Raw genomic sequence first — 27838 nt, 5'->3', positions numbered from 1 at the left:
TTTTTCAAAAATATACTTTAAAAGCTGAAACTTTTACATTTTTTTTACATTCACATAGAATGTTTTACATTCACATAGATGATTTCTTGGACATTTAATAAAAACATGCTATGCATATTTGTAATAATACTGTTATACATTTCAAAGAACTTACATATTTATTACTTTAATTGAATCACATAATTGTAGGTTAGGAAGAAATCTTAGCCAGCATCTAGTATAGTTCCCTGTTTCTCTTTCCCACATTTGTGAACTGAGGTCATGAGAGACTCAACAACCTTATTAGTTATCACACAGCTAATTTATCAGATACTCCCATAAGTCTGCTGAGATAAGTAGGGAATTTTATTTATCTTCATTTTCTAAATAATTTATCTGATTTAAAATATTTTGGAGGTTTTTAGAGATAAGTTTCAATTTTGGATTAAAGGCAGTGAGGTGAATTGGCTTGAATGTAGGGTTATGGACAGAATTGGCAGGGGAAACCGGGGTTCTCTGATTCTTAATTTTGCTGTTCTTTCCAGTCCACCTAGCTACAATTAATCCTTCCTGTCACATTAGGCTCCCAAGTTAAGGCCTAAACTGTGTAACCCGTAGTTTAGTTTTATATCAAATATCTCAGGGCTGGTTGAGTTTGACAGGAAAAACAAATGGCTGGCTCTGTCTAGCTTGGCCCTGGGAGAGTAGGATCCCTCAGCTGTTGAGAAATGATTTTCAGTTTTTAACCATAGAGAGATTTGGAGTGTAGTAGCTTGACTGGAGGAGTACGGGCTATGGAGGTGAAGGACAATTGGATGCCCTGAGGTAGTGCTTACAGTTTCTGGCCCTGTTCTCTTTGTTACGGTGTCTGGGACCTAAAGGGAAGGAGCTGAGAGAAACCAACCACAGCAGCAACAATAGTCACAAGGTCACGATTTCTCTGTGAAGAGGACAGTTGGGTAGAGGCTAAATCTGGTGTATCCAGTGTGCTTCTTTCTGCTCTCTTACACGTAGAACATGTTCATGTTGGAAAGAAAAGTTGGTAGGCCAGAATGGAAAACAGAGAAGCATTTTGCTGAGATATGTGGATTATTCAAATGCTGATAGTGACTTGCTTCCATTCCTCACAGTACTGGGTACTAAGAATGGATTGGCAGGCATCAGACACTACACATCACAGGTGGAATCCATAGCAGCCAGGAAGTGAGGAGATCGTGGGGGAAAACAGGGAATGGAAGTTCGTGTAATACGATAGAGGCCACCTCCCACACACACTGATGCAGATGGTGTGTTGATGCTGATAATGGTGATGAAATGATTTTTATTCTCATGTATCAGCAGAAATTTAATATAACCTAAAAATTATTTTTAAAAAACAGAAAACAAAACCCTAGCCATTGTCATATCTCTCTTAGCATATTGTGAGCTTGACTGAAGATGAACACTGGGGAAGTGAAGGTGGTTTAATTTTCTGGGCAGTCTATAGAAACCCTTCCATTCACAGGCAGTCTCTTTGCTGACCTTTCCAACAGTACTTTGTTTCTTGAGCCATCCGTGCCTTCCTGTGTGAGGCCTCTTGAGATGGATAGTCTATACTTGCAGGTATGACTAGGGTAAGGAATGCATGTTATAGACTGTGGAACATAGAAAGGTGAACTAGTTAACATAAGAATGAACTGCTTAGTGATATAGCACAATAGTCCAGCCCTGAAGGAATTTCCTAATTAGTGAGTAATAGGCTCACTAATTTTATTTGTTCAGGGCATTTCCAAATTATTGAGTTTTTGTTTGCTTTCTCCAAATGAAAGTAGAAAACAAAATAGTCTCACTTGTAAGGTTATAAGTTTGCTTCCTTACTGTTATTCTCCCCACTCCTGGTCACTTCTTTGACCCATCTGTCTTCCAAAAACATATTTAAGGCTATAATTAGGGTAATTAAAGAATAAATATCATTCTGTTAAGAAACATCATTTATGGTAACTGTCCTTCATGTACCACTGTACTCTGAATATACCATGAGCTTTATTAAGTGACCAGCTAGTGATCAATTACTTTTAAATAAAATGTAATTGCATTTTTATATCATGTAGATATATTTTCACCTGTTCATATTCACATTTATGTATAGAATCATATGACAATTAGTCTAAATCTGGATAGCAATAACTTTTTGCATACTTTTCAAAATCTCTGTCTTTGTGTGTAGAAGCCATGCTGCTAAAACAAATATATTCTCAACAGTTCTAAAACGCATTAAAGCCCTACACGACCATTAAAAACCAAATGTGTGCTGCTGTCGTCTGGAGGTGCTGTAAAATTGTTTAAGTTAAACTTGTTTCTTAGTACTTGGGGGCAAAAACAACACACATCTAAATCAGATGGGTCCTAGGGGCAGGACAGGAATAAAGACGCAGATGTAGAGAATGGACTTGAGGACACGGGGAGGGGGAAGGGTAAGCTGGGACGAAGTGAGAGAGTGGCATGGACATATATACACTACAAATGTAAAATAGATAGCTAGTGGGAAGCAGCCGCATAGCACAGGGAGATCAGCTCGGTGCTTTGTGTCCACCTAGAGGGGTGGGATAGGGAGGATGGGAAGGAGGAGATAAGGGGATATATGTATATGTATAGCTGATTCACTTTGTTATAAAGCGGAAACTAATACACCATTGGAAAGCAATTATACTCCAATAAAGATGTTTAAAAAATTAATAATAATAATTATAAAAAATAAATCAGATGGGTTGTTGTCGATTTTAGTGAAGAGTTTTTTTTAAAAATATGAAAATAACTCTAGCAAAATATCCTGGATACTGATATGATAAACAATATACAGGGATCCTCAAAGGATCTAGAGTTCAATGCTGTGCCACCAGCTAAAGAACAGGAACCTAACATATTAAAGACTTGTGGATTATACCATGAGATATGGTTTGACTCATATTTTAGCTGGATCTATGCCATCGCATAGTGCTTTTAATTGTCTTTTGTCCTGCATGCTTCTCAGTTGCAAATAATTCTGCCACACCTGGATTCAAATACTTCCAGACCTGACCCAATCCAACTTCCTCAGAGACCTCCCAGGCTCAAAAATATCTCTCTCACTGGCTGCCACAGTACCTGAAATTTCCATTATTAAATTCATTCCTTTAGGATAAACTGACTTTTCCTTTTAAAATGTGAGTATACTATCTGGAAAGGCAAACTAATTATCCTATTAAATTCATTATCAATATGGGATTATACTGTGATATGGGCAGCTCCCTCTCATCCCTCCCCACCCCCAATTCATAAGACCCTACCTAAGAAGCAACCCTGCTTCTGGTCTTGCTGCCTTTGACTGCACGTTGGTGTGATAGTTTCCACCCAAAGTGCAGGGGATGTGCAAACAAAGGGGGAAGCAGCACCCCTTACCCAGCTCCTTTTAGGGAGACCTGACCCCACAAAGCCGGTTAAATAGGGAGAAATGATTAAAAGTGACTTTTGACAGTAGGAAGGAGAGAGCACATAGGGAATTTTTAGACTACTGTAGAGAAAGCAAGCCCAGATTGGATACTATAGAATGAAATCCCAAACAGCTGTGTGGACAGCGTGGCAATGCCAAATGCTGAAAAAAGAGCCCCAAGTGGATTGGATAAGGAGAATGGATGCCAAAGACAGACTGGACCCGCTTCCTAGTTTTCAGCTTTCTTCCAGTAGACACCAGAGATAGAACCGAACCACGTGGAGGAAGGAGACGGGAATATCAAATATTTATAGGTGTGATAAGACTTGAAGGGTTTAAAGCAGGCGGGAGAGACAAGTGAGCGTGGACGGAGCAAGGGGAAGGGTATGTTGCACAAGAGGGGGTCTTAATAACTTTTTTAAGGAAGGAGTGATGTCAGTGGCGCAGGTGTGGAGGCAAATAAGACACCCAGTTCTGGTGGGTAAGTGCATATTTTCTTTTTCCACGGCTGGGTTAAATTACTTCCCCTAGGTCATCCAATTAATCACTTGGAGAGCAAGGAAGAGAGTTGAGCTCTCAAGGCTCTCATTTCACATCTGGAGCAGGCAAACCTAGCTTCTCTTTCCCAAAACACCCTCTTCATTTAAAAGAAATCTTTTGCAAATCAATGAAGTTTTGAACTCTTTTACAGAGAATTTGGGAGACCCTCTTACTGCTTGTGTGATTTAAAACTTGAGGTAGTGTTAGTATGGAGAAACACTATAGATTGCTTTCTGCTTTATCCTTCATTGAAGAATTTTAAATATCTGCCACATTACTTTGATTTCCTCCCCCACCCCCTGCTGGGCCTCCAGATTCAAACTATTATTCTGAGGAGCTGAAAAAAAATGAGTTACAGATCTGAGAAAGCAGTGTGTGCGGAGCTTAACTGCTGCATGACTGATTGTGTGATATATTGCTCTTTTCACTAATAACCACAAAGCAGGTAGAGGCATGACAGACTAATTTGGTTTATATGTCCAGCTGTAGGGCTAGACACTGCATCATTCTTTTCAGAAACCAGTGACTTTAGGCATGTGGAACTTGTCGTCATGACAACAATAAACCAGCTTTGAGTCTGAGTTTCAGCTCAGAAACTGCCTTGTCTCCATTACTTCCTGCTCATGACCTGACTTTTCTTACTCTCTGGGGCTGGGAGCTGGGGATTTATGAAAGATCTATTGAACAGAGCTCCAGTATATGTTTAATGCTTGAAATGTCTGGGTTGAAAGTTGTGCTTGCACAGATGGCTAAAGGCTGCAAGGAGGCTAGGTCAATCATTATTATAGCTAATGACATGGTTATAAGGGTGTACACAAAGGTGAGCTGATTTGGAAAATGGGAAAAGGCAATGTGAAGAGTGACTTGGAAGCATTTCTTTGAATAACGTAAACATTGTTATCACAAATAAAATGTTCTTTTAAACACAGGGGAATTATGCTATGTTTCTAAGAGGACCTATCCAAAGGTACAATGGAGAGTAATCAAACAAAAATTAGTACACAAAGTTGAGTGTATGCTTTTGTATGTGTTTGTGTATACTTTTTTAAATCTGAAGACACAATTCGCAGATGCTCATGGCAAAATCTCTAAGTGATCATTTTTGTATCCCCTGTGTTTAATGGATTTAATAGTGACTACAGTAAGAGACAGCATGGCTCGGTGACAAGAGTATGCCAGCACTGGGTTCAATGGCCTTCATGTAATATCAGCTGCAATATTGGAAAGTTATCTAACTGTACACAGTCTCTGGATATTCAGCTGTAAAGAGAAATTATAGAATTTGTACTTTGGTAGTTGAGAGGTGAAATGAGATAATGGAGGGGAAGAGCTTGGGATAGAGTCAACACTCAACGATGGTTAGCTGTCAGTGTTGATGCTATTGGTGTCATTCTAGCAGGGTTTGTGCAGTAATTGAAATCTGTCCTTCATGTGATTAAAATGGTTCAACTGTTCACTGTTACAGAGACATGATCATGGAAACTGGATGACTTTTTTCATTCTAGAGTACTGTTTTCTGGCTTCACTATGTTCTCCATATAATCTAGACTTTAAGGAGGGTAGAGAATTATCGGCTGGAGAAGGCAGGAAAGGCAGGGTGTGAATTGCCTACATAAAAGGTGATATGTCTGGAGACCTTTGTGTCTTTTTACTGCACAGGATTTTTTTCACAGGAAGTGAGGAATTCTAGTATCATTTTTGTTTCCTATTCCTTTAGCGCATTGACCTAGTTTTATATGATTACCTTTTTTTAAGCTTCCGTTTTCTAGCAACTTGCTACCACAGCCAATAGGCAGAGAAATAGGACACAGATCAAATCCTAGAGGGCGGCCAAATGCTTCCTTTCTTTTCTATGCACTGAGAAATTGAATGATTTGCTTTCCTCAGAGATCAGCTTCATGATTTCATGATCATGTGGTTAAACTTCTTAATAGATGAGATGCTGCTCAGAGACCATGTTATTCTCCATGACCTTGTAGAGTGTGGATCACCATGTAGAAATCTGATAAAGTACATTCAGTTATTAAGTTATAATTTGAGAAATCATGGACCGCAAACTGATTATGTGTTTCTTATTATAAGGGTTTAATGTGGTTGCAAATAATTGAATTTCTGTTGCATTGTCCCCTGACTGGCAGTTACAATTTATAGCAATGTAAGATTATTTTCTGAGACACACAGTTAGGTCCCATTTTTATCTTACAAAGTTTATGAGAGAAATACAGTTTTGTATGTTCCGCATTAGTGTGAGAGGGTTAATACACCTCCAGAAAAAGAGAAATATGTTACTTTTCTCTAGAAACATTAATTTTTATATATTTTAGATTGATTAAAACAATGGGCTGATTAATATGAGAGAAATTTAAACGTTAGCAAATAAGACATTTGGAAGTATAAAATAAATGTATATTATATAATTACTATGTTGCAGAAAAGATATGATTGAGTGAATAACTTCTGGACATCGTAAGCATTATTGAAAAATATAATTGCATACCATTATAATAATATTACTCTAAAAACATTATTTTTTCATCCCAAATGGACTTGTGTTTATAGTTTTTCACCCTCTTTTAATTAGATTCAGATAAAAATATAGCCAAAGTCTGGAAGATTTTCTCATTCTTTCCAAGATCTCATAATTTCATAAATATTGGTCCTAATGTTTCCAAGCTTTGAAGGAGATTCTGAAAAGCACAGGCCTTTTTTTTTTTTTTTTTTTTTACCAAGTTAGAATGTTTAGTGTATGCAAAAGATAAATCTTTTGAAGATTCAAAGTCTATAATATGCCCAGAGGAAACAATTGTCTTTTTAGGAATTTCTTCCTGGAATATTTCTGTCTCTTCAATATTGGTATATTTTTGTTATTGCCCACAAATGTTGCTGATAAAGGCGTTTTAAGTAAGGGAATCAAAATAATGGAAAAATAAATCTGTTCTTTAATATGTAACAGAAGGCTGATTCATCAAATATGAATTAATGTTTATGATGTGTTTAACAGCCGAGAGCTTCAGTTTTCCTGTTGGACTTGTAGGAATATTAATGACAAAAGGCCAGATTCTTCCCCTTTGAATTCCCTGTGGATCTCTCTCAAGCACCAGGGCAGAAGTGGAATCCAGGAGTACAAATACAGACTTAGTCAAAGCAAACCTCTACTTCAGAGGAGCTTGGTGTATATATACATACATACATACATATATATAAAAGACCCAGGTTTTTTACTAATAAGTACAAAAAGTTAGTTGAATCGTAGATGCTTAATCCAAGTTATTCAGTTCAGCAGCCGATCTTCCTAACTTGGGCTGGAACTAAAAACACATTCTCTAGTTTGCAACAAACTTTCTGCAAAAGCAAAGATGCTAATTGCAAAGATTCATCATCATTCATTGCCAAGAATTGATATACAATAGCTGGGCTGATTTATTTGTAGTTTATAATGCACAAATAGTCTTTGGTAAAAGGTGAATGAAAATTAAATGATAGTGTAAGATGGTGATGATGATGATGCTTTGAAAACTTTCAGGTGATTTTGTTTGTTTTTATTGTTTGACTAGTGTTATCACTGGTCATTGTGAAAGTGTTTTTTTTTCCTTTCCTTTCCTTCTCACTGACCTTATCTTTTACATATTCTGATTATTCTTGAACCAGTAGCTTAAGGATAGATGCAAAAGTGATGAGAGTTTGATTTAGCTTTGGCTTTTATTATCGGATACCCACAAGGAAATAAAGCTTTGATCTACTTCCTTGGAAAGTTAATCCCAGTGATTATGTGGAGATGTGTGCAGTGGTAGCTACAGGGATATACATCTTTAATCTCTTGGTGTTGAATACTTAATCCAGTTTGGGTTCTTGGCAAGGAGATTTAAAGAAAGAACAAAATAATTACACTCTTCATGGAGTTTGTTTTCTGGAATGAATATTTGGTAGCTCTGCTTGCTCTTTTACAGTTTAATAAGCATGCTTAGGAAAACAGATTTAGGTTTACTTAGAGTGATATAAAAATTGATGATTTTGGGCTTCCCTGGTGGCGCAGTGGTTGAGAGTCCGCCTGCCGATGCAGGGGACACGGGTTCGTGCCCCGGTCCGGGAAGATCCCACATGCCGCGGAGCGGCTGGGCCCGTGAGCCATGGCCGCTGAGCCTGCGCGTCCGGAGCCCGTGCTCCGCAACGGGAGGGGCCACAACAGTGAGAGGCCCGCGTACGGCACAAAAAAAAAAAAAAAAAATTGATGATTTTTATGGTCCTCAATTAGTAAATTTAAAGTACATCTGTTAATGATGGGGCAGTTTGTGTGGAGTTTTTGTTATTCAAGCTTGTTTATATGGGTAGAGTGAAGGCTGAATAGAGAATACCTCCAGTGGAATACTTTAAAAATTATTCTAGAACTAGATCACTCTTATTAAAAAGTGCTCATCTTTTCTAATAAATAAAAACTTCATTTGCTGTTGTAGGCCATAAAATGGCCACTAAATTTAAATATAATGCATCTTCATTAGAAAATGTCTTTAAGCCAAACACATTTATTCCAAAATTGCTATGCCATTTTATTGAGAAAACATAAATTGGGTTAAAATATGTTCAAGCCCATTTTATTAGATAATCCATTTGTAAAGATAATATATATTATCTTTCAATTTACATCATAGTCATAATTTAAAATTACACGTCAAAAAGGAAAACAGAAAATAATCAAATCTCAACCTTACATAAACATTTAGCATTCATGATATTTTAATGTAATAAACATACAAGTCTTTTTTCCAATTAACATTATTTATGAAGTTTTTTCCCATTGTTCCTTTTTATGCATAAGTATGATCTTATACCTGTATAAAATGTCATCAAGGGAATTACCATAATTTACTCAACTACTCCTTCAGTTTTCTTTCTCTATCATGATAATACTGGAACTTATTTGTATTGAAATCTGAAATGCTGGCAAAAGGAATAACATTATTTTGTTACTTACCCACCCTAAATCCTCCTCTTGATTGAAAGAAGTTGTAAATAGACCTCTACAAATTAATTCTGATATCAGAAGAAGTATAAGTAAAATTTTGTACATTTCTCATTCATTTCCAATCTAATGATTCATAGTTTTAAATACATTCATATGTAAGACAAATATTTAAATAATGAGATTTTCCCTTAGAAGTTAATTTTTGGCTACTGTTATATTAGCAGTTTCGATAGTAATTCAAATTCAGCCATCTGTGTTAATTCATCACAAACAGAGGTGGCCTCTCCCCTTCCTCCCTTCCTTAAGTAGTATAGCTCTTGTTTCTTCAGTAATTGAGGCCCCCACATTTTGTGACCATTTTAATTATCTGGTAAAAGTACATATTCCAAATGAGGTAAAAATTTAATCTTCAGAATTTGTCTTGGAAATATACAGAATATCAACTGGGCAGTACTTGAAAGAAAGTTTTTGTGTCATTTGGAGGAAGATATATTTGATTTTACATTCTATCAAATGTACTTTTTAGGAATTCCTGAAACACTCCCTAAAAATATGCCATAGTTTAAATGGATCCAAACACAGTTTTCATAGAATTCCCAAAGGTTTTTAGTGCAGGCACGTATGACTGAAGAATATACGTAAAGCTGTGTTCTTATAGACCCCTCCAAGGGAAGAATTCAACCAGGTCTCTAAATTGTACAAATTTTGTTTTGTTTTTGAAATGAATTGATAGAAAGTTCTGGCATAGGTAGACAAAGGATAAAATCTGTTTGTAATCGGCTCTAAGTATTCCTTTTCTTATATATCTTTGCCTCCTGTGCTTTACCTATTCTGCTCAATGACAATTTATAAAGGTGAGTGACCTTGGTACTTTATTTATTATTCAGGAATTTTCCTCCAAGACTAGAGAGAATAAAATCTTCAAGCAGAATCTTTCATTTGGCATAAAACCTTCTCTTCTACTTCCTTTTTGAAGCTAACCTTAAAATTGTAGGTGACACCTGGCTGAGGCAAAATCATTCCCTCTTTCTCCTGATGGCATGCCCCTGGCCATGGGCACACAACCTTGTGAAAAGTGTGTAGCAGTGGCAAGGGCTGAGGGAGCTGGTGGGGAGTGGAGTCTTCACGTGTGAAGAGAAACAAGTTGCCAGGTAGAGGCAGCTTTAACCTCATTCCTGGAATATGTGTGTTTCCTCAACCCAAAAGGAAAACTCAGGTGAACGTCACTTCTTGCCACTACACTACACCTTCTGGAGTCACAATTTATAGTGATTATTGGGGTATTTTTCTCCTTGTCATCTAGATACTGCAAACTCTTTAGTGTACTCAGATTTCCAGGTCAACTTTATAAGAATTTACATCAGTGTCATTCAACATGGGGACCAAGGACTCATGTGGGTCCTAGAACTGTTTGTTACTGACTTGGGATGAGGTAAGGAGTTGGGGCCAGAATGTCAATCAACCAAGTTGCTAAGCACACTGTTTAGTTCACCTGATTTTTTTTTTTTTTTTTTAATGTAAGAAGACTTTCTTCATTATTCCTGGAGTGCTGGAAATAAACAGCTCAAAGACAGGCAACTTTGAGTAGCAGTTATTTAGATTTTTCTTTCAGACTTTGTATTAATGTTAAATATGGGAAACATATAAGTACTTGATGTAAAAACTGAATGTTTACTGATAAAATTGGACTGCAGCTTGAGGTTGGTGGGTCAGAGAACCTAGGTCTTTGTTTAGACTCTGCCACTTACCTATTGTGTGATCTGAAGTGAATCATGTAATCTCTGTGAGTTTCAGTTTTTCTCATTTGCAAAATGACCTGGAATTGTTCTGGATTAAATATTTAATGAAATATAACAAATTGAAAGGAACTGAGTGCACTGACGCATCACATTCTCATATCTATACCTATGTCGTTAGCCTATGAAAACAGGTGCTAAATGCATTAATTTTAAAAGTTAAGTTGGATACCCCTGCAAGTCTCATCCTTTGATTATTTCCCACCTCTAAACACATACTTTGGTGTTTGAAAAATTCTCCTTCTGTGGCCATAGTGTGTCTTCATTGCTTATAATAGTGTTCTGGAATTCAACCTGTTGGTTAAAATATATCCTTTAGCCAAAAACCTCATTTATTTCCATGTCACCCTTATGAAGAACCATGACAACATCCATTTTCTCTTTTGTACAAAGTCACAACACCTAGCAACCTGACTCTCTGGGAGAATACATTGAAAGCTGTCAACTTTTTCTGTACTTCAACATATGGTAAAACCTTACTCCTTCTTACTCATGATAAAAACATTATGAATAGGTATTACAGATATTTTTAATGATGGTCCAGACTCTTTTCCATGGGAAGAGCAAAGCCAAATGCAAAGTATGAAAAAAATAAGGAAAGATATTTTCCTAGAGATGGAAATGACATTAAAAGTGAATTGTTTGGGGAAAAACTTGCAACATGGCCCAAAAAGTAACATATGTTAATTTTCTCCTTCTTACTAAACAAGGTTTATCATTCAGTAAGCTAGTCAACTCACATCCTTCCAATTTGCAGGGTGGGGGGAGAGTTTTCCAGGATGTGTGTGTGTGTGTGTGTGTGTGTGTGTATGTAAACTGCATGGAACCAGGGGAAAGTGAGCCCTTTTTAATTTCCAAAATATATAAACTGAAATAATCATGAAGGCATAAAGCTGCCAGGGACCATCCCTCCCACCAGGAAGAGAGAATCTGATTAAGACTGAATGCAACACAAAGAAAGAAGAGCTGTGAAATCGGGGTTTGGCTAGAGAGAGAGAGAGAGAGAGAGAGACAGAGAGAAAAAATGGTAAGAATGAGCATTATGATAATTATTTTGGTACCTGGATTCAGCTGTATCTGAAGTCAGTCCACTTCTATACTTTGCAGTTTTGTGATTCAATAAAATACTTTTTTCCCCCTTATATTAGTTTGAGTTGGCTCTCTGACACTTACCAGAAAGATAGTTTCTATTCAAGATTTAAAGGGATGATCTCCCTTCTAGTCATAACATTCTATAACCATAAATTTCATTATATCCTTGCAGTCCTAAAGGAATATGTTTTCTGAACAAAGCAGATACTAAATAAATATTTTTTTAAATAAATGGAATTGTTCAACCTGAAATCCAGGGATAAAAATAGGTATACCTGGGTTCAAGAGCATGTGTTTCAAATGACTTTTATAGGTTCCTGGCAATTGACTACTTTGATAACAACCTAAAATAATTAAAACCAGTCTTCCATTGGCTTACATATTTTTCCTGAACCAGCTGACTTCTCCTGGATCTTGTTTGGAAAGCCAGCTGCTCTAACTAGTAGATGGATGCAAACAAAAGAGTGGTTTGTGAGCACAAAGATGAATCCATCCTGAAATTAACAAGCAAAACAAAGGATGGAATTGTTGAGGGATAAGTAGGATGTAAAGGGAATTACCAACTATTGTGTCTGTAGGATAATATAAGGACAGAAAATTCAAAGGGGCTCTTGGAAGGAAAGAACCGAATGGCTCTCTCATTTGGGATTACATCCATTTTATATTAGATCCCATTATCCTCACACACCCACACCCACGACGCAATCTCATGTTCACAAAGATGAAGAGATATTCAGATGTAATGTGTGAGCAACTCACAAAGATGTTAAACAACTGCTTTCAGTTTGATAAATATGTATGCGTATATACCTACTGCTTCTTATGTCCAAATGTATTCATATACTTAGAACCATATGGAGAAACCCCCTCTGCAGTCATCCACAGTTGAATCCTTTAAAAAGAAAACAAACTCTCTTAAATCAGTCCCGTGTGCCAGGAAGTATGCTAAATACTTTGTGCATTACCTCATACTCTTCTCAACAGAAATATGAGACAAAAAAATACCATCATCCCCATTTTATAGATGAAGAAAATGAGATCTAGAGAGTTTAATTATCTTGCCCAAAGTCTCACACCTAGTAAGTAGTGCAAATCTTTCCTGCTTTAAATGTTCACCTTCAATCACCATGCTATGCTACTCCTCCCAGATCTAATTAGTTTTAATGATAAAAATACAGAGATATTGCCTGCCCAACAAAAGGAGTGAAGAATTGAGCTGAGATAGTGTAGAATTGGGGAAATGAGAGAGAGGGAGTAGGTATATGGTACATAGGAAAAGAATCAAGTTATAAACATTTTAGGGAGCTAATATTGGAAAAAAAATAAGACTAAGATGTACAGTTCCTTCCCAAGTGATAAATCCTTTCCATTTACTGTGACTCGGTTCATTTCATGTAAATTCTGTGTTTAACGTGAACTCATAGTTTCATATCTCAAACCTGCTTGGCTGCTAGCATCCTCCTTAGGGCTCTGCCAGCCAGAAAGTGAGCGATACTGCCAGCAACAGCAAGGCAGTGCATGCTGCAGCCTGCCAGATGTAGCTGCTGAAACCTAGCAGCAGATTTAGTGTTTCCTGTAGAGGCTTTCTGAGAAAGAAAAGTTCCCAGCTTGTTTGTATATGACAAGCTTATGTTTTCATGATGCCTTGAACCATGGCTTTTTGGGGGTTATTTCATATCATAAACATTGTTCTGACTCTATAGGGAATCAGTTACATTCATACAGCCGTGCTTATGAAAACAATGACATTTGATTTTTAAGTGGAAAATATATTGTTTATTATTAGCTTACCAAAAGGACTTTTCAGAGTCATGCAAAAGATTAGGGCAGTGTTTGGTGCAATGGTCATCCATTTATGGAAGTGATGGAGACAAGGTAACACTCGCTGATGAGATAAAGCTATAAAAGCCTTAGAAATGTGAGAGGTCTTTATAAGAGTGGGTAAGGAACTCCACTGAGCACAACACACACAGTATTAGCTGCTCACATCTGTCTGTAGCTCAAGCAGAAATAGTGATGGAGTCTCTTAGAGCAAGGTATTGCTTCCCAGTGGCCTCACTCCAAAGAGTTATATAAGCTTTGGGGAATAGCTCCAGTGCAACTGCACATGTGGTTCCTTTTTGTGACATCAATTGAAGAGCTGATTCCACATTACTGAACTTCAGATTTGGGGCTCAATCATTTCTCTAAAAGTTCAGAAGATGCAACATTTTTTTTTTTTTTTTTTTGGCGGTATGCGGGCCTCTCACTGCTGCGGCCTCTCCCGTTGCAGAGCACAGGCTCCGGACGCGCAGGCTCAGCGGCCATGGCCCACGGGCCCAGCCGCTCCGCGGCAATGTGGGATCCTCCCAGACCGGGGCACGAACCCGCGTCCCCTGCATCGGCAGGCAGACTCTCAATCACTGCGCCACCAGGGAAGCCCAAGATGCAACATTTCTTTATGCCTAGCTTAATTTGTTTGTTACTCAAGCTTCTATAATGTGTGGGGTTCTGTGAAAAATACTTCACGTCTTTACCTAACAAGTATGTTGAGATAATGAGATATTATATATATTTTTGATCAATAACAGTGGCTGAAAGTTTTCTATATATTAGACATAGGATATATTTTACTCTATACTTAACATTCAGTACCATTTTTTAAATTTAATTTTTATTTTATATTGGAGTATAGTTGATTTACAATGTTGTGTTAGTTTCAGGTGTACAGCAAAGTGATTCAGTTATACATATACATATATCCATTCTTTTTCAGATTCTTTTCCCATATAGGTCATTACAGAATACTGAGTAGAGTTCCCTGTGCTATACAGTAGGTCCTTGTTGCTTATCTATTTTATATATAATAGTTGTGTATATGTTAATCCCAAACTCCTAATTTATCCCTTCCCCCCACCTTTCCCCTTTGGTAACCAAAAATTTTCAAAGTCTGTGAGTCTGTTAACATTCAGTACCTTCTATCTCGTTGTTTTGTTTATTGCTGTCTCCCCTTACTAGAGTGTAAGCATCAGAGGGGAAGGGACTTTTGTCTGTTTCATCCACTGCTGAGTCCTAAGCACCTACAGTCATGCCTGGCTTAGTTAGGCTTTCAATAAATGTATTTCATACAAACAAACAGGGAATATGCTAAGGGTTTTATAGGTATATCTTTTTGAATCTTCATATCAGCCCATTCAGGCATTAAATCATTAATGTGTGTTATGCTTCCATTTCTGTTTTACTGATGAGGAAAATGAGGCTTTGAGAATTTAAATAAATTTCTCAAGGCCATATAGCAGATAAATGATAAAACCTGGGTTCCAGTACAGGACTCTATCTCCAAACTTCATGTTCTGGTTCATGCTCTTCTCCTGGGCATTTCCACATAAAGTCTGAGTCCACCTGAATAAAATATTGGGCCCTCTTCTGGGTAAAGGAAGTTCCCAGTGAGGAGAGATGGGATTGGTCATGGCCCCTAGAATTCCAGTTGTATCTGTTGTGAGACAAAGTCGTACTTTCGTACTTTCATGGAGTTCCTTTAATGCCTCACTTTCTTGACCACCTGTCTGCCTGTCAGAAGTCTGTGAGAGAGGTCATCACTCCAGAGTTTCCCCTCACACACCTGATGGGCGGGGAAGCACGTATGTAGAAGAAAGAACCAGACTCATTGTGAAGCATTGAGAAACCTCTCGTAGCTCTGTCTCTCAATTTCAACTGCCTGGGCGTGTCTTGTATGTTAGAAATGCACAGGTTTGAACAGCGTGTGTTTGTGGTCTGGGTTTAAAGGGGACTGAGAAAAGATTAGAGGGCTGAAGAAAAAAACAAGGTAAGTAAAGACTATGAGTGCCTCCAACACTAGGGAAGAATAGTTTTATTTAATTTGCCTTTATAAAAAACAAACACTAAAACTGACTTATCCGTAATGGTTACTCTCTGTCTAGAACAGGAGAAAAGTGCACCACAAGGCTGGCAACAAAAAGTACGGTCAGGTCTTCCTAGAACCTAAGGTCCTGGCCTTGTCCCAGCTACTTGTCACCCCACACCCCATTGCTGTGTCCTTGACTCCTCAGCCTTTGGTTCATGGTTTTGCATCTCTTGTAGGGTAAGCCTGAGAGGTGGTTCAGACATACATAAGGCACATTTTCTGGGGTAAGATTTTAAAAAATGGTATGTAGCTGCTAACTGCTTTTCCTACACAGAAGAAAGTTTGCCTAGGATTCTGTGTTGAAAAATACTGAAGAAGCTTCCTCAGTGAAGTATTGATTCCTACTACCCTGATCCTCTCTTTGGAGACCAAGACTTAGCTTGAATATTATCTGTGACCTTTCGGTCTACTCAATCTAAACCTAATAGTTAAAACTTTTCTGTTGAGAACAGCGATCTGAAAATGAGGTGTGTGGTTGGGGGGTGGGGGTGGATGAAAGGAGGAAACATAAGGTTATATTGTTTCTTCAGATTCTGTTCCCGGAGATTCATAATGCTTTGGGTGGTAGTACACAGTTACACTACTCTTACTGTCACGTGGACTGCCCATTATAATTACCCAGGGAAATTAAAAAACAACAACAACCAAAAAACACTTACACTTGGTCCCACCCCAAACCAATTAAATCAGAATCTCTAGGAGGGAGCCTTGGGCACTGAAATTTTTGTAAAAGCTCCCCAGATGATTCTAACATGGAGCTAGGACTGAGAGTTCCTAGATTCAAACAAGGACTGTAGGTTTTAGAGTCTGCTGGGTCTGTGTTGGAACTCCAGATGTGCCACTTTTTGTGCTGTGTGACATTGGGAAAGTTTCTGAAGCTTCATAAACTCACGTGCTTATCTTGTAAAATGGAAACAGTGTGCCTTCATCAGAGGATTGTTTTAAAGATAAAGTGAGAAAATGTATGTACTGTAGCTAGTACAGTGCCTAGCATATAATTGGGGTTTAATAAATTAGGGTTATTATCACTATTACCATCATTATTAGGCTTGGAAAAAAGCCATGATGTCTGTATGCAAACTTTTCTTAGTCATAGAGAAGAGCAGGCACCCACCGGAGACCACTGCGGCCATCTGCTCTTTGTCAGATAGAATATTGTACTATGATTATTTTTCCTCCTTTATCCAATCTAATTTTGAATCCCAGTGCTGCAATGGTTAAAACTATCCTGACATATTTCTGCTAAAGGGTAAAACATTCTCAATGTTAAGATGCTTCCTTCAACATTTAGATTTAGGTTATTCATTTTAATGTTGGTTCTACTATTCTTTTAGTTGTATCCTTCCAATATGCTGAAAATCCTAAAGTGTTTGTATTATTCTATTGTGAACTTCTCTTCATCTCTCTTTGGCAAGATCAAAAATCAATTTTTCCCAGTACTCCCTTCAAAATACGTAAGAAGCTGTACCATGTTTTTGGTCTTTGAATAATAACTGCCTCTTGAATTCTTTGCCACAGATTCTACCCTCCTTTATGAAAACCAGGCAGTTCATTAGCTATAGAGTTGCAGACTGGATTAACTCATCTTTAAAATGTAAAAATACAAGGACACAAAGTTCAGTGTGGATAAGACTCACTTGATTTATGAACAGTCTTATACACAATAAATGTTCATGTCACTGTTAAATTGAAAGGTAATGCTCTACTGTTAAACAGAAGCAAAATGATTTTCCTAACAATGATTTGTGTACTTAAACAATCTACAAATGTTTCAAAGAGAATGGTTAAGACCCTTTTTTCCATATTCTAGTAAGTCAGATATACTATGTCTGTGACAGATGACACCAGCGTTCTCACAGGCTGCTTTTTGGAATCATTCGTGACTTGTGCCCAGTAAACTCAGTGGTTTAGCTGTGTAGGCTCTACCCCTGAACCAGCTCTCCAGTGTTTTACACTTTTCAGTTACTAGCTTTGTTCTAATCTTTATTACCTTTACCTTTGGTCTCTGCACTTGCCCATGCATCCAGTGAATCCAGATAACTCTCTTGGTCCTTTCATAAACCTTTAATAACTCCCTGCATCTCTAATAAAGTCCCAGTCATGTGGGGGCAGATGCAAAGAGCTCAGTTTGCTTGAATTTGGAGGCAGACAGATCTGGGGTTTGACCTGGCTTTGTGGCTTTTTGGCTTTTAGCTGTGTGAATGTGTATATATTATTTTCTTCTCTAAGCCTGTTTTATCATCTGTAAAATGAGGATAAAAATAACTACCTTAGGGTCTAATAAGCATTAAATGAAATAACTTCTGCACATTACCTAGTACAATATCTGGCTCCCAGTGGAAGCTCAGCTAAGATTAGTCACCTTCTCTGATGCTCTGATTCTAGACCTGACCTACCTTTCCAATTCCATCTCTCACAGCACCATCCCTCTGTCTTCCACATGCCCTGGTCTCTTTTCCTTCTGTACTATCACTGTACGCGTATGTCTTCCACTCCCTTGCTTCTATGGCTTTATTCATCTATGTATCCATGTGGCCATAAATACCTTTTTCTTAGTGTCTAACCAGCTCTTCTTTTATTTTTCCCCAAGATTGCCCATCAAAATTATCCTCCAACCTGCTACTCATTGTCTTTGTCCTACCTTCTCAGTGATCTTTCCAGCCTGCCTTGGGTTCCATCCCACGTCGGTGTTTGCACCCACCTCCTCCAACTGATTATGAGGCCCTCAAGGGCAGGGGAAGGGTCTTTCTTATCTTCGTCTACACTTGCCCATCTCCACCAGTCTTTTCTGAGAGCCTAGCAGGATTTCTTGAAAAGGAAACATTCAAAACATTTAATGAATGTATTATTTTAAAAATTCATTGTATTGCTAAAACTATAAAACACTGATGTATATAAGATGATTATCCTATTTATTACTGATCACATAACTAGAAAAATTAATCAAGTCTACCAAGTGTAAGTAACTTCCCAGAGTAATACCATGAATAAAAATTCTCATATCTTGGGAGCTTTCATAAAAGCTCTGAACAGACCCTGGGGACTAAAGTATACCCAGCAAGCTCACAGCAGCAGTACAACACTCAGAAACACTAAGATTAAGGCAGCAGAAGAAAAGACAAAAGGCACGTGATAAGATGCAGGCTAAAGTGCCCAGGACTCAAGAGTATGGCTGATTTTCGGCTAGTTGCTGAAACTTCAGGCATGTTTATTCTGGCCTACGGAAGCCTGCAAGACAATATTCCCTTCCTTCCCACCATTCCTACTGGCAACTAGAGAAATAGAATAAATAGAGAAGAGGACTGAATTCTGAGCTTCACATAAACCGATATTCCATCTGCCTCTATAGCTTGCATTAACCAACTCTCTTTCTTTTTCTTGTTTATATATGTTTCATGTGTAATAGATCTATGCAAATCATGTGTACTGACTAGTATGTTTCTCTGCCATATTTTAATTCATTTGATGACCACCTTTGATTTCTCCATTTAATGAAAGCTATAATTATTCAGTGTCTCTACAATCAATCACAGATTTTCTCTGTGTTATCTGATAGGGTGACCAGCCAGCCCAGTTTGCCAGGGGAATGAGAGGTTTCCTGGGACATGGGACTTTCAATGTTGAAACTGGGATAGTTTTGGGAAACTGGAAAATTCAGCACTATGCTAAAGGATTTTTCAGCTTTTCAGAGAAAAATGTAAGCTACTGTTCCTTTCCATAAGGTGTTTGCAATCTCTGGAGGAAATAGTACGCAGGAAACCAAATACAGGACAATTCAAGAGAGAAAGAAATCAAGCCTAAGTGTGTGTGGTGGAATATAAGGGACGCTGCGATGTTTTAGAGCTGGTAGTGGGAGAATGATGATGAAGAGACGCCTTCTTTGCAAAAGTGAGCCTAGAGAGGGAAGACTCAGACAGGACAGAAGCTTAGAAGCTCAAGAGGAGGGGGTGAGAGGTAAATAGAGAAAAGACGAAGTGTGAACATGAAACAGAAATGCAGCAGCCTGGCCTGGGCCTGGAGGGGGTGAGCTGGGGTGGTGCAGAAATGCAGGTCGTGAATACAAGCTGAAATAAAGTCTGACAAGTATGTGCAGTTTGGAGTCACTTTCGTCCTGCCTTCCAACATTTACTTGAATAATTGAGACTTGGCTGCAATTAAGATTTACATTTGGTGGCTTCACTTCCTCAAAAGGAGAATTTATGGGTCTCGCGGAATAAACCAACGTATGTGTTACTGAGGCCCATCCATGTTTCAATGGAATGATCGTTGGGCAGTAAGTCAGAGAGAGACAACATCTATCATGAAATGTTTTGTGTGGTGAAATACTCTATTGCGAGACCAAAATGCTAGATTAAAGAAGGTTCTGCAAAGAAAATAAATAACTGCTCTTTTCACATAGAATTTGCCCTTTATCTGATATTGGCAGCCCTGAATGTTTGGCTCACAGGAAGCGCCCTTGCCATTTGTTTTATTGCTTCTCTACAAGTTATTTGCCTCCAATTTTAGCTGCTGAATTATTTTTCTAATCCTTCTCAATTAACGTGCCTTCTGCATCATCGAGGAACTGAAATGAAAGAGGAAGTTACATGGGAATGACATTCCATCTTTCCTAAAGAACAATTTTCCTGTCAAAAATTCAAGAGGAAGAATGTGAGCATTTTTTTTTTCTTCATTTGTTGCCAGTGTCTACTTAAATTCAGATGAACTGAATTTTCTCTGACTGGTTTTGCTTCCATATGAACTCTGTAAAATATTCCATTTTCTTCTCACCACCCCTCCCCTCTCTTGAAAGCAAGCACTTACAGAGAGGGAAAGACTCTGTTTCTCAGAGTAAACAGCCCCTGCTGAGCAGAGCCCTGGGCCCCTAGAAAGCCCACCCCTTCAGAAGGAAATCAGATCCTTGGGCAAAATAGGTGAAGAAAAAAAGGGCAGCTGTTAAAACATTTAGTCTGTTTTTCTCCTCAACCCCTGCCGGTCCCCTTGCTTCCCAGCATCCACCTCCACGTGATCCTTTCCATCCTCTGGCTTCTGTGCTGGGAAAGCAGGACCTTAGCTTGGAGCGTGTATAAGAAGAACATTCCCCGGCCTCCGCATCCTCGCAGCCGTCTTTCGCCTCTCCACCCTCCGTGCCGCATTCCTGGAGGATAGTCGAAAGATTGATTGGATGATTTTTTGGCAGCTCTTTGCAAAGCCTGCAGCCACAGCTTGGTTTAATTAGGGAATCAGCCTTTCTTTTATGTAGGTCACATCAGGTTTTGATTCCAAATCTCATATAGCTCTAACCTTTCTAAAAATTCAGAAATGCATGTGCAATTGGAAGATTTTTTTAAAAAAAGATTTTTTATAATTCTCATCAGAGTCATTTATGCTAGTATAGCTGTGGTCTCTCTCTTTGCTTCATTATCAGAATCAGGGCAGCATTCTATCTACGAAGGCTTTTCTTCCACGAGGCTCCTGTCGTCTGAAGCACATATGCCCTTATTATAAAATTATTAGCAGGGACCTGGGGCTGGGGGAAGGTTTGATGGTCTTTTGCTTGTTTCTTTGTGCATTTGTGCCCCAAAGGTTTAATGGGTTCCCTGCCTATGAAATCTAATACTAAAGAATCTATTTGGGGGGGGTGAGTGTAAAAACATTTAACCAGTTAATCTTTGAGATGGAATTAGAAATAAATATAAGAAAAAGAAAGAAAGAAATATAAGGTAGTAAGAGAAACTGGGCATTATAATGACACTTCATGAACTGAAACCCCATAATAAATATTCTCGGATCATAGGCAGCCCTTAGGAAACCTTGTCTAAAGAACTGATAATGAACAAAGAATATCCCTTGGCAGGTAGCCATGCCAGAACCACTGATGATTTCAGAAGTCTGAATGATGAACATGGATCCTGAAACTGCCTTTGACAAATTCTAACCTAATAATACCATTTGCCTTTCAGAAATTTGTGACAATTAGCACATGACTGATTTAAATTGTTCTTCAGGTACCACGTTTTACGTTTACTTTTGCTATTAGAAAGTTTGAAATTTTATCAGTCAAATAAAACATAAATAACATCCAAATGTTGAAGAGCAAGACAGCCACCTTAACCTCCACCTCCAAAAATTCACATTTTCAGAGTATATGTCAACACAGGCAATGCGTACTTAATGACTAATGTGACCGCATGTAATACGCCACCCACAGGTAATTAATTAGGCTATTCAGCGAGTGTCATGCAAATAGGTGAACATTACGAGCTCTCAGGAGTGTGAAGCAGTGTCCTGTTTACATTTCCTGGATGGTTAGATGACGAGCAGTGCAAAACACTGAAATGAAATACCATGAGCTTGCAAGTTGTGCACCTCTCACAATGTTAAGCCTCAAAGGCTGCAGATCCAATCAATTTCAAATTGTTAAAAGCAACTGGATGGGCATGTCTGTCAAGGAAGGAGATGTCTGTTGGAGAAACTCAGACTCTTGGGCTCATTATTTTCAGAATGAAAAGGGAACTGCAGCTGTCTGTTCTGATACGTTTGATTAAACTGCTCAGCCGAAGGTCAGAGAGATGGAGGAAACTTTGGTTGACTTCCCCAGCCAATAGTTTCGGTGCGTATATTGACTTTCCAGACTTTGTATTGGACAGGAAGTATCCCAATAATAGGACTTGCCGTGAGATCTCTGGAATGTTCGTTGTTGGAACCACATCATTGAAACCGCCTGTCTCAGGATATTTTACTCTTGTTCTCCTCGCCTGCGACTCTCACCCCAATGAATAATATCCAAGAAGAATAAAATGAAATCATTATGGTTTCAAATTGCCCGAGGCAGAAACTGTGCCTTCACCTTTCAGTGGAGGAGTGAGCACTGGTACCAAATACGCAGAAAGGATGGCGTTTGTATACCTCCAAATCAAATTTAAGTCACCAAAGGTCTGTTGGCTGTGGTCTTAAATCCTTTAAGAAAAGGTGTCTTGGCTATAGCTCTTGAATCACTTCTGCTTTCACTAGATTCATTCTGTAGCATATGGAGTTTCATATTTTTGTTATGGCTGGAGTTAAACCACAGACCCTCTCAAATTTGCAATTGGTGATAGCTCAGTGCATCTAAATTAAAAAAAAAAAAAAATCCATGGTGTATTCTACAGGGCTGTAATGCCCCCTCCTGTCTGCTCTGCCTGGGGTGGAGAAACTCACCTGGGTTTAAGGGAGTCAACTTGACAAATGAAAACTGTGTCTGTCTTTTCTCTATCACCATTCTCCTATACACATGAAGGGCTGTAAAAGCCAGATCTCCTAGTAGCAAAACTGATCATGCAAATTCTATTCCATTTTCTCACTTGGCCTTCTATAATCTATAGGAAATAAACACACAACACTAAAGGTTGCTGCCATTTTTATAAAAGTACTCAATTATGCCCAATTATCTTTGTGATGAGGAAGATGGGTTAGCAACATCATGTTTATTCTGATATATAAGTAATCTTAACATACTATATACCCTAATAGCAGCATATCTTTTTCAACCACTAGAATCTTGATGGAAATGATTGATTGGAGTTGCCTGACCTCTGTATCTATCTTCAATAGGGCTTTATTTATTCTTTATCTTATAAAACCCATGCAATAACTTATAAAATATATTCAGTGTAGGGCTTCCCTGGTGGCGCAGTGGTTGAGAGTCCACCTGCCGATGCAGGGGACACGGGTTCGTGCCCCAGTCCAGGAAGATCCCACATGCCGTGGAGTGGCTGGGCCCATGAGCCATGGCCTCTGAGCCTGCGCGTCCGGAGCCTGTGCTCCGCAACGGGAGAGGCCGCAACAGTGAGAGGCCTGCGTACAGAAAAAAAAAAAAAAAAAAAAAATATATATATATATATATATATATATATATATATATATATATATATATTCAGTGTAGATCATGTTGTAACTCCTAATAACTTCTCAAAAAGGAATTGGTGAGACCATTAAGCAGGACTAACCAAAGGAAAAAAATATCCTTGCTTTGGTCTGTATTCTCTTTTTTCACCATCAGTGTGGCTGGTGTTTCCTTGTCTGCTTTTCTGTCTTCCCTATCATTCATGCTCCCACAAGGTCTGCATGCAGCAGTTGTTTCCCTGGGCAAGGTTTTAATAAATATTGTAGAAGGTTCTCAGGACCTCTCACTGCATTTGTTCAAAGTTCAGATTTTCCATGGAGTCTTCATTAAGTTTATTTTTAAAGCATGTTTTCATGTTTCTAATATATTCTGGAAACTAGCTCAAGTTTTCATGCAGAAATGAGGTATGATAAATCTTGTGAACTGCAGGGGTGTGTGTGTGTGTGTGCATGTATGTGCATATACATGGGTATGTGTTTGGATGTGGTGTGCCTGTGTCTAAATGTGAATTGTGTCTCAATGACAGAAAGAGTTTACAAATATGGGCTTTGTGTTGGGAAGAGAAAAGCTCTTTCTGTGAGGCATAACCTAAAAAAGTTCTTCCCCTGACCTAAGAATAATGAATGCTGAAACTTCCTACACATCAATATTAATTTCTCCTTACATTTTACATTTTTATTTGCCTTTAATTGTGTTCATGACAATACTTATAAGGTTGACCTACTTTTAACCTAAAAAATGAGCTAATAGATTCTTTTATAGATTGTTTTCAAATGGAGTTTGGCTTAGAGTCTCCAAATCCTAGATTTAGTTGCTGGGGGGAGGCCTTAAAGCTCTGCTCTGGGTACAGAAAAACGTGCCGTGTGTGGAGGTCAGTGCACAGGAGGTCAGGCATGCTTTGTAGTTAGTTTCCTTCTCACACGTTTTGGGGCGTCTATAATATTAGTAAATCTTCGTGTCACCTGGCAGGTAGCTGAGAGTCAAATTGAAAAGATTGCAAATAGAAAGAGGTGACCTATTGATACCCTCTTTTCTTTAGTTTCCCTATTTATTAAAGTCACTGAAATGATTATAACCTAGACATGAAGCAGTAAATACTCTTCTTTGGCCCAGTCCATGTCCATAAAAGGCCTTTGGTACATAGGGCTTAGGAGGAGGCCTTTAATATCGGGATGCCTGTGTTCTGATACCACTGATGAGTCAGCTATATCTCTAGCTGGCTACAGGATCCTTGGAAAAGACATTCATTCCTGTCAAATTTTCCCTCTGGGCCTTCCAACTAGTGCTCAGTCAGAAACAGTGACCTATGTTTTTTTTTTAGCATCTGGTGGTAGAATTCCTTAAGATACCTCAGTATCTGAACCTTAGCCCAGAAAGTTACAACTTTTCATGACTTGCGATGAGGCTGAACCCAAATTTGAAATTCTAAGTGGGAGAGATTGATAAATATTTAAACCCCAATCTGACTCCACGAGAATGTTGCCTTTAGAAGAAAGAAAACTTTAGCTTGCCCTAGTTTTATAGTGTTCCTAAATGGCAAAAGTCTGTACCCACACTGTTATCTACTATTTGGGGGTAGCTCTCAGGCAATCGAATTTGGAATACTTTAGGTACAAAGTGGGAAAAGTGACACTTTGAACTGAATAGAGAGTGTACCAGTGAATATACCACTCTGTCATATATAAAGATCTTAATCAATGGAGATCCATTAGGAAAGTTCTGCAGAAAGGAAGGGATGAAATAGCTCAATAGGAAAACTAATTAGAAAAGAAGGAGTTCAGTTGCAAATTATGCCAGCTATACTCAAAGTCAAAAGAAGCTGTTCCCACAGGACAAACAATAGACTACTTTCTTTTAAGATATTTGTCATTCTTCAAAAGATATTTTCACTTCTAATTAACTGCTTTTCAAAAACTGCATACGGTTAAGATATTATCCCCTCCTGGACATTTTGAATTTTAATTTTTGTAATAAAAATCCAAAAATATTGTAATTATGTGCAGAAATGGTGAAAACTGAATGTTTTATAGTAATTACGGGGTCCTGGGAAGTATGCTAAGAGCTTTCCAAGTGTTCACATATTCAATCCTCACAGCTTTCCCAGGAGGTAGGTGCTGCTATTTTATTAGAGATGAAATACTGAACCAAAAAGAGGGGGACCTTGGATTGAATATGTGTGTTCAGTGGCAGAGATCAAAGTCCTAACTCACAGGCTTTGCTGCCCTAGAAATCATTTGGTGATATGCATAAAATTCAAATACAGTGACTGTTTCTGACTTTGATGAGGTCATCTTTGGGAAACTAAAAAAAAGAAAGAAAAAAAAAATTCCAGCTCATTATTTGTTCTGAATTCTTTGTTGAACCAACCAGTAACTTCCAGTTATCTCATTTTGGATCCTTGGTCATTTGGTTAGTCAGTCAACAACACTTATTGATGATCCACTTTTTCCTTTCTTGGTTGTTCACTTTTCTCCCATAGTCTTGATGAAGAGAATGGAACTTTAGTGATTATATTCATTGTATGACATTTTTCACGAGCACAATAAATTCAAGTTTCCCACTTTGGGGGGCAATTCAGGGAGGTGGAACATAACCCTACTCAAGTGTGGCTGCATTTAGTGAAATCTTTCCAAAGAGCATAGTATAGAAAGGGAGGGAGAAAGAGTAGCTTTGCAGTGGAGGAAGCTCATAGATACCACCTCGGACAGGTGATCAAGGTCAACAGCCACAGTGATGTCATGTTGATGGTATGTGCCATTGATATGATATGAGGAAAATGACATGTTACCTCAGTGCTTCTCTTCTGAAAAGCATGCTGCCCCTGTATAATCATGGGAAGTACATCAGAAAAATCCCAGTTGAGGGACATTTTACAAATACCTGATTAGTATTCCTCAAAACTGCCAAGGTCATCAAAAATAAGGAAAGTCTGAAAAACTGTCGCAGCCAAGAGGAGCCTAAGGAGACATAAAGACAAAACATAAGTGTTATCCTAGATGGGATCCTGGAACAGAAAAGGACATTAGGTAAAAACTAAGGAAATCTGAATAAACTATGGACTTTAATAATAATATATCAATATTGGTTAATTAATTGTGACAAATAGATCACACTAATGTAAAAAGTTAATAATAGGAGAAACTGGGTTTGGGGTATATAGGAAATCTCTCAACTGCCTTTGCAAATTTTTTTCTGTAAAAACCTAAAACTGTTCTAAAATAAAAAGTGTATTTAAACAGTGCTGGGAAAAATCTTAACACTCATTTAATCATCTGTTGATTTTGGAACGTGTATAGTCATGTATTTGTTTAATTTCTTTCCCAAATGTGATAACTTCATTAGACAATCTGAGGGGAAAATTTGCTTATTTGTTTACTCTTTCAACAAGCATATTTTTAATAATACTAATACTAATACTAGCTAACTTGTTAAGTATTTATTATTTGCCAGACAATGTGCTAAAATCTTGGCTTACATCGTCTTATTCAGTTCTTAAACACCAACATTTTGAACTAGTTATTGTTACTGCCCTATTTTACAGATGAGGAAACTGAGGCTTGGAGGAGCTAATAAGTTGTCAAAGGTTATTTGGCTAAATTGTAGAGCCAGGGTGTGACTGTAGCAGCCTGTCCATGGTCTCTGTGCTATTAGACAGTTTATCAGGAAAGCTTGCATTCAGATGCATATAACAGAAGCCCAACTATAAATGCTGGGGTTTATTTTTCTCATGTAAAAAAGATGAGGCTTCTGTGGCTGATCTAGGAAATAATCAAGGGCTCAGACTCCTGGATTTCTCCTCCTTCATCCTGACTGTATGGCTCTCCCTCTTATAATTTAGCCTCATGGATTATTCTAGGATAAAAGAAGGAAGTCATAAAGAAGAAAAGGTAAGAATGGAGCCCACGTTTCTGCAGAGCTGGAACTCCTGGCTCAGGGTCTTTTCCCTCCACCGACACTGAACTGCCCCAGAGCCCAAGGGGAGGGTGGCCTCACTGAGGCTGCCGGCTCTGGAGGGGCCCCAGCAGCCGAAGCTGCAACAGTCCTGGGGACCGCGGGCCAGTTGTTTCAAAAAGTAACTTAAAGACAAAATGGAAAAACAAGGAGGTTTGTGCCTGAGATCATGCTGATGTGAAACCAGGGATGGCCACCTTGTTCCAGCCATGTGGATGACAGGCTCTTGGTGCTCCAGCCAAGTATCAGGGCTGTGCCTCTGAGGTGGGAGAGCCAAGTTCAGGACACTGGTCCACAAGAGACC

The sequence above is a fragment of the Mesoplodon bidens genome (assembly GCF_964165515.1).
Source record: "Mesoplodon bidens genome assembly, chromosome: 11".
Lineage (NCBI taxonomy): Eukaryota > Metazoa > Chordata > Mammalia > Artiodactyla > Ziphiidae > Mesoplodon > Mesoplodon bidens.
The sequence above is the reverse complement of the archived record's forward strand: the minus strand, read 5'-3'. Positions refer to the sequence as shown.